Here is an 11,561-nt window from a genome sequence, read left to right on the forward strand (position 1 = left end):
AAAAATCTCTCTCTCTGCTGTTGAAACGAATGTTCCGTACAGTTTAAAGTATCCGTTGAAAGTGACTTTGCTCACAAAGAGATACATACACCACCGTTTGAAATACAAATATCTGTTATGACACTCACAACTGATGGTTTTATAGTTTCATTCCAAGCAGGGCCGATCTTAGCATTAGTAGAGCCTAGTGCAAATAGATGTTTTCTTTGAATACAGTATTAATATTTTTTAATTAGCAAAAAGTAAGAGAAAAAGATTTCAAATATATAGTGTTAAGAAACAGAATATATGATAAAGTTTCTTGTATAGCTACAAGCTTAGTAACATTTTCTGAAATAATACGAATGACGTATTTTCGTTCAGTTCTGGAAAAATTTCAAATTGACATTTTGAGCTTGGCATCTCAAATTTTCGTTTCCAATACAGACAGATTATACAAATTGAACATCTTTTAAGATGTATTTAATTACAACACAAGCTATTACTGTTCGCCTAGAAGAAAGTGTCAATAAATCATAGGGAGTTAAAAAGAATCAGAACATAATCATGTGTATGTAAATGTTTCACTAATAGTTTAAATTGGAATTACAAGAATGTCAAACTATTTATCATTAATGATTTTTTAGATAATAGTGGCAAAAAATGCCAAATATATTGATCCGTTTTAAATACTTTTTTTAACACAACAAATTACATAAATATATTTTTAAAAAAATTTTCATTACTATTTCTAAAAAATATAATTCTAAATGAGTTTTCTTTTTTAAAAAGCATTAAATTAAGAAATATTTATTAGCTAAACAATTATGTTTATATAAACTTTTTTATATAAAGAAAATAATAATATTTATATGTTTATATATATTTTGATTAATCACCTTTAGTTAATCACCAACAAAATATTAAGCACTCAGAGCTGGGCTCTATAGATTTAAAACAATTTTAACTGGAAAACAATATTTGTGAGATAATTACATTTCGTATTTATATTTTTTATTTCAACGGAGGACATGAAAATATTTTGTATTTTATAGGATTATATAAAAGTATTCTATATTTTGTATATATTTAAAATACTAAGATTAACAATCAATTTTATTATTTGAATTATAAGATATAATCAATTAAAAGTACTTTTATAATAATTTTAAATACAAAATACGTAATGCTTTTATGCGCTGCTTTGAAAAACAAAATATACAATACATTTTTATTACAAATATTGTGTTTTAGGTAAAAGTATTTTAAATACATAATGCCAGCCCTGAATGTACTTAAATGTTTAAGATCATGAGATGTTTCCGGTCACGCTCTTTATGAGATAACCATTCGCCTATTGAAGTATAAAAAGTAACAAGAGGCGTTACCGAAAACATCTCATGATCTTAATAAGCGTATATTAATGTTTCCTTGATTATAGCTCCAAAGCATATACATATTTGAATGTAAATGTTTAAGTATTATGATAGATTTTTTTAAGTAAATACGTAATGTGTGTACGAACACAGTTTAATACATTAATTTCCAATTTATAGAAAGAAATTTATAGAAAAAAAATTGCCACAACCAAAAATAATAACAATTTTCGCTTATCAAAATTTGGTTGCGTAAAAGATAGTCATATCTTTACAGCTATATTCATTGAGATATGTCAATCTTACGGTTATCACAAGTATACTATAGTCCTTATACATATAACCAAAAGATGTATTGATGGGCGAATTTTGATCAGGTATAATAGTACATTACAAAAATCTGATTAATTATTGCACAATTTTGTTAAAAAGTAATATATAATAACTGAATATAATTGAATGTTAATAAATGTAATATTTATAAATAAATTGAATTATTTGATTACAGACTACCATCACATTGTAATACATTTACTCATACTCTATAATATGCAAACTTAAACAATTTAACTGACAATACATACCGTGTTGTTAACAGTTAAATTATATTTATATATTTCATATACACTTTTACTAGAAAAACTTTCTAATGTGGATACAAATTTATAACTTGAAAAAACCTACTAAAAAAGAATTAAATTAATCAGTAATCCTTAAAATAATTATTAATTATTTTAACTAAATATAAATTATCGCGTGTCACTACTTATACATACGTATAAATCTTTATATATTTTATTTTATAAAGCGAATTTAAATTACTAAAATAATTTGTTAAAAATATATACTTGACATAAAAATATTTGCACATATATATAAAAATATACTGCACGCGTGTGTTTACGAGATTTTAAATCATTTTAAAAATAATTTTAAATTTTATTTCTATAATTGTAATGTAATTTGTTTCATAATAACAGAATGCGCTCGCATATTTCGGTTTAATTATTTAAAATTATCGAATCAGAAAACGAGATTAAACTTATTGACTCTATTGTCAGTTAAATTGTTTGAGTTTGTATATATAGAATATGATGGCAGTCTGTAATCAAATAATTCAATTAATTTATAAATGTTTGATTTATTCTCTACCGTAAATTTAGTATAAGAATCGTATATGAAGGATTCAAATTCGTATATGAAAGACATACGAATCATATCCGTATGCGATAACATGTTAAGTAATTGCATGATCGTATACGATTTGTATACGATTTGTATACGATTCGTACAAGATTCGCATATACTTCATAAACGATCGGATATGAATCGTATGTCTTTCGTATACTGTTCACATACGATCTTATACAAATCATATCTCATTTACGTATACCATGACATGATTTTGTCTTATGCGACTTTCACGGTAGGGTTTACATTCAATTATATTCAATTATTATACATCATTTTTTAACGAAATTGTAATAATTAATCAGATTTTTATAATGTACAAATTTATTAAAAAATTGGAAATTTCTGTTATTTACAAAGGATTTAATTTATCAGTTTCTATATATTGTCGAAATTTATCTCAAATTCATACTTTAAATACAATAAAAAATTTTTTATGTTATTTATGTGTCTAAATATTTAGAAGTATGTTTTATATTGTATAATAGAAACATTAGAAAAGTAAATTTCCTACGTCATAATTCTTATTAATTTTAAATTATTTATTATTATATTATATTAAATAACACGATTTATTATTTTTTTTAATTTTAAATTGCCTAACTGTCCACAGATTAATTTATCAAAATAAACAGAAAATTACTTTCATAAGTTTAACATTTTAATTTTTTAAAGCTATTAAATTTGAAAGTTGGATGACTAATAGATAAAACATAAAATAATGGAAATTGTAATTTTGAGAGCAGAATAAGATTTAAATACTTTATCAAATAATAAAAATAAATAGATATTTAATGATCAAGTAAACGACGATTATGTTTTCTAAATATACAAGAAAATATATTCTATTATCAAAATGCAGCGATATAGTATTGTCAAAAATTATATATTGTCATATTGATTTTTACGGAATTATAGGAATAATATCAATCATAGATCAATAACGGATAAATTATTGAAAGCACACGCACAGGACGTATTTGCATTTGAATCGGATAAATTAAGCTTGACTTCCACTTGCCAGCTTAATTTCTTTCTTTTTTCAGATAAATTGAATAATTTAAATTTTTTAGTAAGAAGTAACTGAAGAAAGAAATTGTGTGTATACATGCAATTAAAAAATTTTAATTTGCAATATTCTCAATTCTTCATTTTAATCTTTATTCTTTATATTATATTTAATACATTTACATAAATTTTTGTGTTTGACGATGTTGTAATAAATTTGTAAATTTGTAAATAAATAAATTGAAAATTAAATGCGCGTGTTACAAATATATTGTACATCATGAAGTTTACATGAAAAAAAATTACAAAAAGCAGCATAAGCAGTTATTAATTATAACGTAACAATTTAACTTTTGACAGGAAATAAATTCTATAAAAATCGCCAATGATTAATTATTGAAGGTATCGGAATTTTCTAAAAACCTAATAAAAATATCTATTAAAATACTTACTATAAAATGTTTGACAAAAATATGTTACATTTAATATTATTCTATAGAAGAAATAAAGAGAAAGAAGTAGATATAGAAGTATAATATTACAGTAAATTAATGTCAACAAATTTTTATTAGTAATAGGTGTAATATGTTTAGAAGAATCCTTTTCCGAACACTACATGGAGTGTCAATTTAATTTAAGTTTCCCGAGAAATAACGAATGGAAAGATAGTCAGAGCATTTTTGTGATTGAGTTGCTCTCTTTTAAGAACGAAAGGTGGGATCGATGCTGTCCATGGTTCCGTTAAATCGGCGACCTACTCCTTTTCCTGTCAGTCATGGTGAAACAACTTAGATCTCCTCTTTAAAACAGTCACTTCAAGTTGATAGTTGCTGCTCGTAGAAACTTCATACTAAAGCTTTTCAAGCGGCAATAATGCTCCTTCTTGTTGATATGTCATGACAACCAAGCTTGTGAACAACGACATTGTATCAGAACATAAGTACTGTCTTTCACTGTGACTGTAGAAATTCATACACACGGCTATTTAATTGAAATCCAATTTAATAACGATAATGTTGTGGTTTAGTAGGGGATTAATCTTATACATATACCATAAGTACCTATTATAATCAGATGATTTAACGGAATCAATCAGATCAAACGAATTGCATTTTAATGCAATTATTTGTTTCTTAAAACACTTAAAAAATTGAACAATGTTATTTTAATAAATTATAATGATTAATGGAATAAAATTATTATTGGAATTAATTTGGGGCGCGAGATTATTTAATCATGTCACATAATTTACTTATCATATTTGGAATAATTATACGTATTAACGGTTTAATACGTGTTTCATCGGCATATAATCGATACATTCACATCATATTATTTCAAAAGGAAAGAATAATCAATTAAACAGAAAAAGTGCAATTATTACAAAACAATTAATTAAAACATTAATATAAAATTTTACAGTTTTGGTATAAATGTATATGTATATGCAATCTTTCATACATTTTATAAAATACATATTTTTTAATTAAAAACTATTACATAAAAATTTGTTTTGATACAAATCCTGATGTCAGTTTTGTCCGATGTAACACGAAACATTGACACGGTATTGCAAGAATAGTAAGTTCTCATGGGTCATGTTACATAGGTCGCGCCCACATGGATTTATACGCCTACACGAGACGCAAAATATACCCGTGTCAGTGAGAGAAGTACGCGTGGTACACTAGTTACGATCCTGGCCCTTTCTGGGTCTCGTCCTGTCCTCCACCTACACGAAGGACGAGGACGGTATTGATTAAATTCACCGACGGCCATTTTGTCCCAGCGTTCTATTGGTTGCCGTCCATTTTGTCCTTTTCACCCCCGCTTCCGCCGGTGTAACCATAATCGTTTCTTCCTCTTCTAGTAATGTTGTCCCTGTCTGCTACCTGTTCACGTTCTTCAGCCCCGATCCACCCTATTGTCGGTGGAAGACGACGCAGGCGTCGCGACATTTTCTGCGGAAGAAATCGGACCATCAGCAATTAGATTCTTTTATGGTAACCCGTTACGCACCCTAATGAGCGTTTCTGTTCTAGATGTGTACCTGAAGATATAAATTTAACATTTCAATATTGTCTTTAGATTGGTAAATCGATGACACGTTGATTACTATTTTAGATTTAGTCTGTAAAAGTACCATAAAGTGATCTATTTATTAATTATTTGATTTTATTTAATTTTTAGTTGACAAAAAGACCAAAAAATGAGAGATAACTGTTTTTCTGATAATATTTATATTTAATAATAATATTTCTTTTTTAGTTTTATGTTTTTTTATAATCATTCTTTCTTAATGCTTTTTTAATGCAAAAAGATGCAAATAGTATTGTGATTTTATAAAACAATAAAATAGTTAATGAGTTTAATAGCTTGAATATATAATTTTTTAGTCCTAAGATTATAAACGAGTTAAAATTGCAACATTATTTAAAAATTGATAACTGTATGTTTTGTACATTTAACGTTTTATCGAGCATTTTGAAGTGCAACGATATAAGGGGTGTATACATAACTGTCATATATCCGTTGAAATATGCATACCTTGAAAGTTTATAGACATATCATCCTTCAGAATCATCTTGAACTTCAATCTACCTTCATCTTTTATCACTGGTCTGAAGATCCTAAGATCCTTGTTTGCTGAGCCCTTCTTCGTTTCAACGACCTAAGGTAAATTGAATAATACACAAAAGTATGGTAACAGATAGTTCCGTCACGGAAACCACACGCGGCTAGGATAAACAAAAAGGTTTCTGAAAACACAAAAAAGCAAACAAAAAGAAAAATTGACATTCGCTTTCCTTTACTCTCTTCTTCCCTCTGACGTCAAAAGTGACGTTCGCTCCGGGATTGGTGAAATGGCGACACGCCCTGGTATCCACCACTATGTTTCACCCTTCAACTCCCACCAGTCGTCTGGACACGGCCACGCCTACGTAAAAGCACCCCCGACTGGGAAGGGTGGCTGCGTAGGTTGCGCGGGATGAAACTGGGTCAGACAGGCTCGAGGCAGGCCGAGTCAAGCCGAAGCTCGAGAGTCGTCCAGGCGTTTTCGATACGAAGCAGTCCCTTGGAAACCACCCTGAAGCCTGTCGTCGCTTTGCTACCCCGTCGGCATTTCACCCTTAAAATCTACGTTTGTTCTGGGGCAAAATCTAGCCTTCGCTGAGACCATAAGTTAAGCTATCCGGCTGCATAGAAGATCCGGTAAAGGAGAAGACAGGATTAAGTGAGTAGATAAATATTGTACTAATAGATAGATTATTACTTCTTACTATTTTGCAATGTTTTATATAAAATAATAATGTGTGTTATAAAATTACTCAGAAATGTTTGACTTGATAATGTGTGTATTATTTTATATGTTGAAAAAAATTATAATAATTTAAAATTACAAGATATGGAATTGCAGAGCATTTGTACAATATATTTAATAAAATTATTAGACTCAAACTAAATTTGTTAACAATAAAATAAAATTTCAATGTGTATAATAATTTTGATGTATAATAATATAACAATGGCTGTTAATGAAAGAGATTTTGTTAATACATAAACAAATTGATTAATAAATAAAAGTTACAAAAGTTTTGATATTCATTTATGTAAAGATAAATTACTAATATTGTACTTACTAATAAATTACTAATACGTACTAAAATTGTATTCAGAGTATATTATAGGCCCTAATTTTATTTTTTAATTAGTATATTTATTTTTAATAAATAATTTGAAAATTTTAATATTATAATTTTATTTTTATTATGGTAGTAATCTATATAGCTTTATAATTTAAAATTAACTTATTATTATAATCTTTTTTCTATACATGGATAATCTTTTGCTATTTTGCTTTACAAAAGCTTTTAAATTTTGACCATTTGAAACTAAATCAACTGGATTTTTTGTAAAAAAATTTTAGAAGCAATTTAAATAAAAGATGATATTAAAAACACACACACATAATTCTTTAAGAAACGAATTATGTGTAAACTGAAGAAGAAATAAAATGCGAACTAAAAATGATATTGCTAACACACATACGCACATACACCACACAATAATATTACTAACGATTCTTTAAAAAATTATTAAATAAATGTAAAAAGCATTACAGAGAGCATTAAAAGAGATTTAATTGTTTATTTCCTAAACTGTCCGTAAACTTAATATGGATTATGATTATACATACGCGTGTTTTTCTTTATTTTAAAATAAAATATACTCTTATGTATTGATACAAATGAAGAAATATTTACAACAGATACATCTTACAAGAGAATACAACCAGTTGGATCTCTCCGATTTAAATGAGCTTTTAGTATGTTGTTCTATAGACAAAAATAAGAGACATGTACTTTTTTATACGTGCGGAGTCGCATGTTAAGGGGGTGAAATCCTCCCTTGAAGAAAATCGGTTTTTTTCTTTCGAAGCGAATATCTTCGAAACTATAAGAGATAGAAAAAAATTTCTAGAATAAAAATTGAATGGTTGCAAGAGTACTTTACAACTATATAATAAAAAAACTATTTATTTATTATATACCCCACCCTCCACTCTTATTTTCAACATTTTTTTAATTCTTTATATGACAAAAATTAAAGAGAATTTTACACTGAAAACAACGGTGTGTATTTAAATCACGTTCCGAAAAATCATTTTTCAGATATGAATGAAAACGTCTCTTTATACGCACTCCATACGTATTCGTACCGCGTTGGGAGAACAAGATACCATTCAATGAATACAGTCCAGTACGCATCATTATCGCACTAACTATTATAATAAGGGCTTTTTACAATAATAATGTTATAATAATAATAATGATAATAATAATAACAGTAATAGTAATAGTGATCTTGTTAAACTTCTGAAACTAGAGTCAAATGTTTTTTATAATATATGTATACACAAAAATGTACCTCGGACAATTAAAATCAAAATATGAATGAAGAAATTATCTTCGTAAAATATTGTTTCATTTAATATTTTTCATTTTGATCTTACAGCAGTTAATTGCTCAATGTTAACATAAATAATGTATTGCAAATCATTGCGTCTTATTAATCTAGATGGAAAATACCCAAACAGCACATTAGTATAACAACTATCTGATTAACAACCGCAATGTCACACAAAATTCATATAAATTATATACAATAGAATTGGTGTATTTATAGCTACGATTAAAATTTCGTCATATATAGTAATATATTGTATTTAATATATTATATATTAAACGCGCATATTTTCCAAAATAACGAAGACTGTTTACGGTTCCGAACACCGAATACCCAAACACTTAAGACATTACATTTAAAGTTGAGTATAATTTTGTTCAACGTACAATGTCCTTTCATTTTAATCTACATCTTTGTGTATATTATCTTGGATTTACTATGCATAATGATGAAATAGGTATAGAATTGACATATAAGTTTTAATCGTAAGTGTAGTGTTGGTCAACTTTTCTGTACAAAATGTAATACGCAGTTTATGTATATTAATTTCTACTTAAATGAACGACTAGTTAGTTTAAGTTGCATTTGTTGTACAGAATCTGACGTCAGATTAAATATAAGTATTTGTACAAAATTCAATTAAAAGTCGAGATGCGCGACGTCGTACCTACTATGATTTGTGTGACCATTTTGGTCGAATTGCAGTTTGAATCCACGTCGCGTCGACGTCATATTGCTAACTAATAGTTGCATCACTGACGTCGGATCGGCGTCGTCGTGACTTTTTTATGTTGCTTGGGTAGATATGCTGACGTATGGTATATTCAGCGTATGTTCATGACCCGAACATAAGTATAAAAAGCACAGGTCGTCCCAACAAATTCGAAGTTTTGTATCTGGTTTCGATGAATAAGTACTACCAGTTGTGAGAGTATTACGGAGCTTTATCAGTAAGTGTTAACTTTTAAAGTTTTTATTACTTTAGTATTTTCATACTTTAACATTTTTTTTTAACTGAAATAATCATATATGTTTTATTTACTTTTTTTATTTAATTGTTAGAATTTGATGAAACAGTATATTTATGTAATTTGATTTTATTTTTTATTACATTTTTTAAATACTTATTATAAGCTTACTGTGCATTACCGACTTTTTTGCGTTATTTATTTATTTACCCTCAACATTTTATTTAATAAAATAAATACATTTTTTTTAAATTTTATATTTTTTTATTTAAATCGCTTATCCTGCTTTTACCCTCTTGACTACTTTTATTTCATATTGACGACAATGAATTTCTCACTTTTTAGACATAATTTACATAAAAACAGGTGAATAAATTCTTCTGAACAATTATACCACACTATGTCGCTTACATCGTAAGATTATTCATCTCTATGATTTTGTAACATCTTCAAGAATCCCTGAAGAAGGATCAGTGAGTTCCAAAACGTTAGGTACTCTAATAGATTTTTAATATTTTGTACTTTATATATTTTTTATTCTTATTTTATGTAATACTAACATTAAAAACTATAAATTTAATTTATATAAAAAAAAATCTTATTATCGATCGATTTACATAGACGTTTCTGTATATTTTGTATTGTAAAAAACGAGCGAAATCTAATTATTTTTTTTTTGCGTAATCGCATTAATTTTTCTTTGTTAACGGTCGCTTTTTACAATTAAATTATTATTGCATTACTACTATGAATTTTTCAATTACCAATCTTACTATTTTAATTGATTGACTTGCAACATTTTGATAATGGGAAGAAAATGATAATACCACTATGAAGCAATATTGTAGATTTTTAATTATTTTATAATAATGTATTTACTATAACATTAAAACTCGATCGGTGTCGAAACGTTTGTAATTATTTTTATCTTCATGTTTTAAATTAAACGTTCTTTATTACATAACTAGCCTTTCAACGGTAGATATCCTGTGCCCTCAACGCGGTACGTATGGAGTGGCGTATAAAGAGACGTTTTCATTCATATCTGAAAAATGATTTTTCGGAACGCGTGATTTAAATACACATCATTGTTTTCAGCGTAAAATTCTCTTTAATTTTTGTCATACAAAGAATTAAAAAATTTTTGAAAATAAGAGTGGAGGGTGGGGGTATATAATAAATAAATAGTTTAAAAAATTTTGTTTATTATAGTTGTAAAGTACTCTTGCAACCATTCAATTTTTATTTTAGAAATTTTTTTCTATCTCTTATAGTTTCGAAGATATTCGCTTCGAAAGAAAAAAACGATTTCCTTTAAGGGAAGATTTTACCCCCTTAACATGCGACTCCGCACGTATAAAAAAATACGTGTTTCTTATTTTTGTCTATAGAACAACATACTAAAAGCTCATTTAAATCGGAGAGATCCAACTGATTGTGTTCCCTTGTTAGTAGATATTTAATGTTATACATTCTTTTTTTCAATACATTCATTAATCATGCATGTTTCATAAACATTCTAATCTCTTCTTTACATCTTCTTCTAGTGCATGTTTAATGTTATATAAAGGAGTCGGTGAATATCTTTCGGATTTTTTCCAGCTTATCTCTCATGCTTCCAGGACCGCTCTATTGATTAAGAGAGCAAAGCGATCTCTGATTGCTTGAAAAATTCAAGAAGACTATCTTTTAAGTAAACTTAGAACACAAAGTGCAATTTCTAGTCTGAGTTTATTTATTCTACGGTTACATATTTGTATAGTAGTTATTAGCTGCGTTCATCAGAAAAAGCAGCTTTGCAACTGTTATTAAAACTTTTTAAATATGATTGGTTTATACATATAGATTCGTGAGGAAATTAAGACAAGAACCTATTTTACAACAATAACAAAGTTTTTTCTGTTGAACATAGCCAATGATAAACTAAATTTTATCCGTTGTTTGCTCTGTTCAATTCTATAGAATCTTCTTATAGAATTCTATAGAATCTTCATGACTTTATATACGTACATATAAAATATTATATTTTATAAGCCCAACTTCTTTTCTATCTTTTGTTTTCTATCTGCGA

Source organism: Cyphomyrmex costatus, unplaced genomic scaffold (assembly GCF_001594065.2).
Source record: "Cyphomyrmex costatus isolate MS0001 unplaced genomic scaffold, Ccosl1.0 scaffold141, whole genome shotgun sequence".
In the NCBI taxonomy this organism is placed as follows: domain Eukaryota; kingdom Metazoa; phylum Arthropoda; class Insecta; order Hymenoptera; family Formicidae; genus Cyphomyrmex; species Cyphomyrmex costatus.